The sequence below is a fragment of the Arachis hypogaea genome, chromosome 11 (genome assembly GCF_003086295.3).
Source record: "Arachis hypogaea cultivar Tifrunner chromosome 11, arahy.Tifrunner.gnm2.J5K5, whole genome shotgun sequence".
Taxonomy (NCBI): domain Eukaryota; kingdom Viridiplantae; phylum Streptophyta; class Magnoliopsida; order Fabales; family Fabaceae; genus Arachis; species Arachis hypogaea.
The window spans coordinates 57061336-57071360 of record NC_092046.1 but is presented as its reverse complement, the minus strand read 5'-3'; the positions used below and the strand labels follow the sequence as shown (position 1 = coordinate 57071360).

Below are 10025 nucleotides of genomic sequence, written 5' to 3'. Positions count from 1 at the left end.
GATAAGTCGGCTCAGGTGCTGGTGGTGGCGGTGGTAAGGATGCTTCTCCGATGGTGGTTAGACGGATTAGAGAAGATGAAGCTGGAGTTATTTTTACTAGAAATATCTTAGTTTAATATTTTTGCTATTTTTGGGCCTCAGGCCCTGTTCCTCATAAAAAACACATTATTATAGGAAAATAATAATTTTACTCTCATTTTTAATAATGTCACTCTAAATATTAGGGGTGATCGCGGTGCGGTTTGGTTCGGTTATTTACAAAAAAGTCATCCGATCCAATCGTTTATTAAAACTGCGGCTTGGTTTGGTTCGATTTTTATCAAAATCATCCGAGCCAAACCAAACCAATTGAAATCGGTTTAGTTTGGTTCGGTTTGTTCAATTTTTTTAATTATTAATTCAAACAAAAACCTGGTATACTATTTCATAGTCACTCAGAATAATCAACCTGACTCAGAAATCCCTACCAAATTTGCAGAAATCACTAACAAAATAGCAGAAGCACAACAAATTAAAATCATTAACAATTTTGCAAAAAAAGCATAAGTTGGTGGAACAATAATCAACCTTACTCAGAAAAAATAAAGAAGCAAAAAAATGTAAGAGACAAATCAGAAATAGAACCCAACTGAATCAGAAATACAACCAAATTGAATCAGAAAGAACAAATAAAATTAGAACAAAACAAATCAGAATAGAACAAATTCAACAAAATCAGAATCAACATAATCAAAAGTGCTAATTGATTCTAGCTCTTCCATTTCTTCCACCTTTTCTCTCCTTCTTGCTAGGTGATTCCAAGCTCTGAAAAAGCAAATCCATTCAAAACAGTGAAATTATAACAGAATCATAAAAATCTTCAAAACTCAAAATGATAACAAAACAAAAAAAATAGAATTTAAAAAATCAAAATCATAACAAATTTACAAACAGAACATCAAGAATTAGAATAATAGAAACAAAAATTCAAAACATAATTGAAAAAATAAAACCCTAATAAATAGAACAAAAAATATAGAGAAAAAAAAACCGAACAAAAATAAAATTGAAATCAATGAATCATATTAATACCTGAGGCTGAGGCTCCATTGGAACACCATCGCGGCACAACGCTGACAACGATGATGACGCCGACTCTGAGAACCACGCCACTGCTGCCTACTGAGAATGACGGGATTGAGGAGCAAGAATGAAGCGGGTGCACCACGGCAATGGTAGAGAGAACGACACACAGAGACTGAGAACGACGAAGTTGAGAGAAGCAGTGAGCCAGTGAGCCGCGGAGAGAAAGAATGAGAACAAAGCGGAGAGAGAGACTGAGAAAGACGTGGAGAGAGACTGAGAACGACGATTGCTAGGCTATGACAAGAGAGGAGAGTGGCAACGCCAATGTGTGTGTGTGTGGTGTGAATGAGTGGGAAAGAGGGAGAGAATGAGTATTAGGGTTAGGTTAAGTTTGTGGCAGGTTATTTACATTTATCGGTTCGGTTCGGTTTAATTCAAGTTTTTGGTATCAAAACCGAACCAAACCAAATAAAAACTGCAAAATTTCATTGATTTTCGGTTTTTTTAGTTTTTAGTTTATTTGGTTATTGGTTTTTTTAGTTCGGTTGTTCGATTTTATTTGAATTGGATCAGTTTTAAACACCTACTAAATATAATTTTTTTTACACGGTATATTTTTATAAAGTTAAAAAAGGTAAATACTATCAAAATAGAAAGAATATTCAGTTTCTACATTACTGAGACTCTTAAATCTTAATAATTCCAAAATAATTGCCTTATTATATAAGATCTTGGGTTAATTGAATAATTCGTTTTAATTAATTTGGTTTTCGTTTCAATGACCGCCTTCATGTCATTCTCAACTGAAAAATCTTCTGCAACCACCCGACTTGAATAACATGAAATTAGACTTAACCCGTCGTTTATTAAATCGCAGCTACTGCTTTTCGTCACCTAAAAAGCATGCTTTTAAATGAAACACACATCAAAGTCCAGCTGTTACGCTATTAAAGTCCCAAACGATTTTGCCACGTGAATTTACCTGGAATGGTACGTGTAATTAGAGTTTTAGATTTTGATAACGATGTGAATATGATGCACATATTATAACAAGAACACTTTAAATTCAACTAATGGAATTTGAGTAAGAATCAGAAAAAGTGTCGAGGCAGAAAATAATGGTTGAGTGCGTGCATTGCGTTGCGTTAATCACGTTCCATTTAAAGATCATATATCAAGTGTATTATTGTAATAAGGAAATTAAATTTGACGAAAAATATTAAGAAGTGAATAATTTTTATAAATATTTGTTAATATTTTAAACTAACATCTTATTTTATACCATTAGAATTTAAAATTTAAAATTTAATTTTTAATATTTAGAGTTAACTAAATACTAATTAAAAATAAATTCTTTTAATTACGTAATATTACTTAAATTTCATAAAAGATACTCTTTCCGGTTCGGGATCTAGCTAGAATCAACATTCTTGTCTGATGGTTGTGCACAATTTCACATCATGGACTGGTTCAAGTCATTCCATTATAGCAGAGCTTCCTCATCATGGATTTCCCCCATTTACTAAGTATACACTAAATATAGTAACAATACTAAGTATACACTAAAATTTATTATTAAATTAGTTATTAATATAAAATATATATTAAAAATAAAATATATTAAAATTGTGTTAAACTACACATGTATTTATACATAATGATTAACTATCTAAAATACTTTTGAATTATTCCAAAGCTGACTGCCATGACCTCTACTTTTATTATCGACAAAAATAACCTTTAATAATTTAAAAACATGCACAACATACCCATCCGCCAAGAGACGTACCTAATTAACGAAAATGTCTGATGTAACAAATGAAGAAATATACATTCTCTCTATGCTATCTCTCTCTCTCTCTTTCAAGCCCACCCCATCACATCTTGCCACCATCACATGGTTAATTGCCCCTTTTTCATATATACTTGTCGTAACACCACATGAAGCCTCTCACCTCCATCTGAAACTCAACCTACAACTTTCACCGATCTTGTCATCATTATATCTCTGCTATCACTCCTTACTCATCGTCACCCCTTTGAAAAATCTCCCAACTCTCACATTCCATCACTACTAATAATAACAACAACAATGCCAATTACAACCACTACAAAAAAGGGGTTAAAATGGCATTGATATTAAGGCGGTTTTAAAGAACCACCATAATATCAAGTCATTATGACAATTGTTGCTGCTGCTGTAATTGGCTTTATATATTTTGGCGGTTCTGGTGATTATGGCAGTTTGAACCGCCGTTTTCACACGCATATAAAATGAAAAAAATTGTAATCCTGGCTCATTCAACGCCGTTCTTCGTTCTAGCTAGGGCTTCTCCTCTCTGGTTACAATCTGGTTACACCAACAAACAACGTAAAGGTAGGAAACAACGTTCATCATCTCCTCTCTGAATAATGCTCTGGTTACGATCTCCTCTCTAAACAAACAACGTTCATCATCTCCTCCGTGTAAAGAAGCTCTCCAACAACGCCGTTCTTCCTTCTAGGGTTTCTCCTCTCTCCGCCGGTTACGATCTCTCCAGGTACCTCTCCCTCTCAAGTTAAATTGAAATGCTGTTTTATTTTGTTTTTTCTTTTGTGCTGTGGAGACGAAGATTCCAGCGAGAGGCAAGGTTCTGGTGGCTACTGACCTCAACATTTCGATTCCAGAAGGCACCGATTTCTTTGTTTTTGTTTGGGTTAGGGTTTCAAAATTGCTTTTGGTGCTGATTTTTGGGGGTTTTTGTTTCTCTGCAGCTCTGTTAGGGATTTTTGGGTCTTCCTTGAAGCATTGGATTGACGTTGGTGCGGGGGTGATTGACGACGATCTCAGGTCTTCTTTCTTAACTTTACTCCCTCCTCTCTCTCTCTCTCTCTCTGAACTCAGATCTTCTATTGCTTACTTCTATTAAGGTGTTTCTCTGATCTCCGAGCTCAGATCTTAGATCTCAGAAAAAACTGCTCCAATCTCAATTTCTCTATTTGCCTCTTTGGTTCTTTTTTGGTTCTTTTAAGCAAAGCTATAAATGAGTAATCTCTGTAGTTGTTTAGCTCTGCTGCCCTTGCTCTGTTCAATGTTTTTTGCATTAACTGAACCCTTGTACTTAGACACATTAGCAATTTTTCTTTTGTTCCCATGTGTGCGAACTGTCCTTCAAATCCCTGCTGATTGCTGTTTAGAAGAGTTAATTAATTCTGCTTTTTAAAAGGATTAGGGAATCAAATGGTGTCGGATTTCATTTGTAGCCATAGGAATCTAAGTTCTCTTCATTCTCCAAACCATAATCTTGAATAGATTTTGAAGATAGAAAGGTTAAAATTATATCAAATCAAATAAAAATACAAGAATTGAAGATATCTCCATTGATCAGTAGATGTCCTTTCACCCCTTTGATATGCTTTATAGACATGATGTCAGTATCATGCAAATCCATCATAGTAGATGCCTTAATCTGTATTTGTTGTATACAATATAGTTAGTTTTTATGCAACTTAAAACATTCATATCTAATCATTAGTTGTTGCATAGACAAAATTAATTAGCTTTTAAATTCACTATCTTAAAGATAAAATAAAATAAAAAACTTATGCGACAATGAAATTACTTTATTGAAGGTGCATACTAGCAGATAAATGCAGGCCATCTTTCAGTAACCAAATTTTTATAGGCTCTTTGTCCATACATTAACATGTTGGGAGTAGTATAACTTTGAAGAATCTTTCTTTCTTTTTTTATCTCTGAAAATTGGTAAAATTGATTTTTTTTTCATGCTAGAATGTTTGACTTTGATGAACTTGCAATAGATGCTTTTTCTTATGATATAAATACATGAATTTATATGATTCTATTGAATTACTTCGCCATGACTCATGGTCAGTCTCAGCGGTCAATAATGCAAATTTGGCAAATGTGTTCTTAAGATCATGACTAATAAATGTGTAAATGTGTTATTCTAGTAGATATATTTATCAAGGGAAATGAAAGACGAAAAAAAAGGAATTCTCAGTACTAAAGAAATTTGATTAATAACTAAAAGTGTTGGTAAAAAGCAATAAATTCTGCTGGTTGTCGAGTTTTTTTAATGTATTATTTCTCAGTTGCTATTGCTGTGTTGTGTTGTGTTGTGTGGCTTTAGTTTCAGGAATTCAATGCTGTAAGTAGAAAGCTTTCAAATCTATTTGAGTGAAAAGGATAGTGATATCAAAATCATTGAGTCAAATTTGGTAATGTTGAGAGGGAGACACCTTGTTAACACCTTGTTAGTACATGGTCTAGAGCAACAAAACAATAAAGTAATTATTTATGATTATATTTCTATCATAGTAAATTGTCCATTTACTATGCAATTCACATTATTATATTTCTGATCAATTACTTCCTCTCATTCTCTTATGATTTTAACATCACATGTCTCTGCTATAAATTCTTCAGTATCTTGTTTGCCATGCCTTGTCTCCTTTCTAGATAGATTTTTTCCAACTCATTCAAATAATACAAATAACTTGGCTTCTCAGAAAAAAACAAACTAGTGTTATAAAAATTAATTTAATTTCATATATTGCAAAGATAGGGTATTGTAATAATTTGTATTTGTACCTTAAATTATACTTGCTGGTTCCAATCACCAATTTCTTTAAGATTTTAAAAAATAAGCTATATTTAAATATATTAATTGATGAAAGGATTAAACTTGTCAAACAGATTAATAGAATGAAATAGTTGTTTAAGATTGCACAAGTCAATGAACTTTGAAGAAGCAGATTCCTCTTGCCTTTCTCTTCTGTCAAGTAACTGTCAGTATACTCCTCATTCACAAGAGTCCTTAGAATTTTTCCAACCACCATTAAACATTAAGAAAAAACAGAGAAACATCAAGAAGACAAAGTCATAGCTAGTTACTTTCTTTTTTTAATTAAGAATTGAAACAATCGTTTTGTTCGTTAGTTGAATTTAGCATTCTTTATCAATCAAAAACTCAGTTAAACAATTAAAGTTTGTAGAAAATTTTGCACCATAAACCAATAAAACTCTTGAATTTAGCATATTACACGTTACATACATACATACATACCCTTTTATATGCTTAAGATTCGTTGCTTTCAACCGACCCATAAATTATATATATTAGGAACAAAAACAAGCATTACTTTACACCTTAACTAAATAGGAATCACATGATTTTTGCTTTATTTACAAATGCAACACGAAATCCTGTTGTTCTTGCTGTATTGTAATTGAAGAAACAAGGATAATGCACCTTTTTTTTATTCCCTTGTGTTAAGTTGCATTTGCATATGGCATTATATGTATCAATATCATCAATATCTTTGTCCCTTGTGTGGTTCATGCCTTCTTTGTGACTCATCTCATGAACTTTGGGTTTGGTAAAACTTACCTCACTATAAAAAATTATGGTAAAAACGGCGGTTTTTTTTGGTATTTACGGCGGTTTGAACCGCCATTATTACCAAGAATGGCGGTTTCGTAAAGTGACGTAATTCTGGGCGCCATTCTGGTTATTACGGCGGTTTTCAGAAAACCGCCATAATTCCCTGGGTTAAAACGGCGGTTTTTGAATAGGTTAAAACGGCGGTTCAAACCGCCGTTATTTCCAGGGTTAAAATGGCGGTATTTGGATAGGATAAAACAGCGGTTTGAACCGCCATTATTACCTTGACAGAGTGGCATTTTGATTGGTTAAAACGGTGGTTCAAACCGCCGTTATTTCCAGGGTTAAAATGGCAGTTTTTGGATAGGTTAAAACAGCAGTTTGAACCGCCATTATTACCTTGACAGAGTGCCATTTTGATTGGTTAAAACGGCGGTTCAAACCGCCGTTATTTCCATGGTTAAAATGGCGATTTTTGGATAGGTTAAAACGGCGGTTTGAACCGCCATTATTACCCTGACAGAGTGGCGTTTTAGTTGGTTAAAACGGCATTTTTGAACCGCCATTTTACCGTGACAGTAACGTTTTGGTTGGTTAAAATGGCATTTTTAAACCGCCGTTTTACACTGACAGTGACATTTTTTATCGTTTAAAAAAATAATTTTTACCATCATTTTTATCGCATTAAATAAATAATTTTTTATTATTAAAAATCAAAAGTAATAACTCCTAAACAAAACCTTGTCTTACTAAACTTACCAAAATACAAGCATTGCAATATACACTAATCAGTCAAATCTTCCATCCAGTTCCCTAAACTATGTTAATATCTAATAATGTATTTAAACCATCTAATAAGTGCTGTTTTAACTACTTAGAATATGAATATACAAGACAAGTAGCTTAGCTAAGTGATGATGAATAAGATTTGGAGGCCAAAAGTTTTTTCCTTTTGTAATTAACTTTAAAACAAGCCTGCCTTAGTTTTTTGGTCTCTTGTGTGAGTTTCATCCCGAGAACTTGCTCCAACATCTTTGTTTCTTGCTCCAACACTCCATTTTCATTATCCAAACTCATCTCTTACAAAGATTTGTAGGTACCTCTCCTCTATCAAGCTGGCTGTTATAAATTGAAATTATAATAAAGAAAAGATGTCATTAAAAACAATATATAACTAGTCAAATAATATAAAGAGAAAAAATAAAATTAGATTGGTAGACCTATCGCATTTTCTTTTTACCTACAATACATTTGTTCATTATCTTCTATCAAGAAGAAAATATTTTCCACTATTAGCCCTGCAATTACCCCCCTTTAGTTTGTATTTCTTTCGAGAATTAAAAATTGAAAAGTTAAAATGAGAGGAAACCAAAGCATACAAGATGCATCGAAAGGTATGCACACAAAGTAATTTATCAAATTCATCCATTTAAGAAAGGACATGCATTATTTTAAAACACCAGTATAAATCTCATTGCAGCAAAGTGAAGTCATACTTGACATAGCAATTATGGCTTTTCCATTGGGTCTAGAAGAAGCACGTGTTGGAGGAGAGAGCAAATTGCTGAAGATTTTGGCCCTTTCATGCATACATTGTCCAACAGCACACTAAAAGGTTAATGACCAAGGTAATTAGCTAAAGAGATGTTTCTGGGAAACAAATATATTAATGCATACCAAAAACAAGGTATATATATATATATAAGAATCTCTTGAGAATATACCAAAAACAAATATATTAATGCATACTAAAATGATATATTAATGCATACTAAAACAAATATATATATATATACCAAGAACAAATATATTAATGCATACTAAAACGATAGACCATGATTAAGAATCTCTTGAGAAAGTTTGAGCCGTCACGCACTACTAGGTGTGATTGGCCTAAGAAATAAGCACTACCGCTCTCCCTGGCATCAATTAGGTCCAAAAGTTCCTTCCTCACACATGGCTGCATTATTTTAGGACTATTAACAGGCAGCATGAACCGAACCTTATTTCGCTTCTTCTTGCTTGTACCCTCCGTGTCAGGAACTGGAATGATCTGAGATTCATTGTTCACCGCTGGACCCTGATATGCATCCAGAAGAACTAGAGCATTGTTATGTCCATGCGTTGTTGAAGAATTCCCTACAACAATCATTCTTTCATTTGTGGCGGTGGCGGCATCCACGGATTCAATATCTCTCTCCTCAATGGAAATGAATTCCCCTATGGAACGAATGATGTGCTCCTCAAAGTCGCCAGTATCCCTGATGTGATCGCAGTATCCATATCTGACGATGTAGCGGTAAATCTTGTAATCTTTTGGGCCAATCCGGCCTATGAGATACCTTTTGCCTTCGGAGACATAAGGCACCGGCATAGACTTGAAGGATAGCATGATCAGGACTTGATGGAACGCGGGAAAATTAGTAATGAAGTGTGAGAAGAAAGCTGGGATTCCTGCTACAATGTCGGTGTAGATAAAGCCAATCCCAGGCACCCTGGCGATCGCGAGACCCGGACTCACATCTACGAGCCATTCTGTTGTTTTGCATATCAAACTCATACTTCTTGACAGTTCCATAGTGCCACGAGAGCATGATTGTCATTGCCATTGTCAAAAGAATAAGCAGATACCAGGCTCCTTTGTGAATCTGTAGCAGACAAGCAGAGAGATACACCGCCTCAACAAAACTAAAGCATAGCAGAAAGCACGCGGATACGCTCAAGTTCTTCTCCCAACACAATGAGATGATAAGTGACATTAGACTAGTTGTTACAAGCATTCCACAAATTATAGCCAAACCTGCTGCATAGCCAATCTTCATCATGTCTCTGAAACTAATTGTGACGGTGAGACTGAGAATCATCAGTAGATAGTTGACATCAGGAATGTAAATCCTCAAGAGTTTGGTGTGATAATTTGAAGTTGATTATGGTCTTAGAATACTATTTATATAGAGCAGCATGCATCTGCAGACAAGACAAGTAGTGCTTCAAAAATATCCTCAACAAACCGTACCTAAGATTTCCAAGATCTTCTCCTCTGAAATAATCATTAAAAAAGAAGATAAAAGAAAGGAACCCAATTAATTAAGACATCATCGGCAAAATCAAATCTATTAACAAACATTAGAGACAGAATGACAGATTTTTTAACCAATTTCTCATCCAAACTTTACTTAATTTATAGACCCAATTAAGGCCACAACAAACTTCAAAGGCAGATTCCAAAGCTAAGAATAATAAAATAAGATAGAAAAAAAGAAACCTGCTTTAGTGAAGTTGTAACCTCGATGAAGAGAGGGGTATGTATGACCAAGTCACCCTGTTATGCAACCAACTCTGCCGCATCAGAAGATTTTATATTATAATGAAAATCATATACAAATCATGATTAATTTTTTATACATTATAATGAAAGCTTAATATACAAAAATGTTGTCATAATCGGAAGAGTAAGAGCAGGAAGCAGTGGAAGAGTAAAGACTTAAGAGGGATCTTGAAGAATTGTAAAGTCATCCTCCTGCACCTTCAAATTATAGTGCAGCTTGAAAATTTCAACTATAAGAATATTAA

General features: G+C 34.0%; 1 pseudogene; it reads right to left on the bottom strand.

Annotated features, from left to right (window-relative positions):
• Positions 1-8262: 8262 nt before the first annotated feature.
• Positions 8263-9316, bottom strand: LOC112721394 (potassium transporter 7-like; annotated as a pseudogene).
• Between the last annotated feature and the right edge of the window lie 709 nt (positions 9317-10025).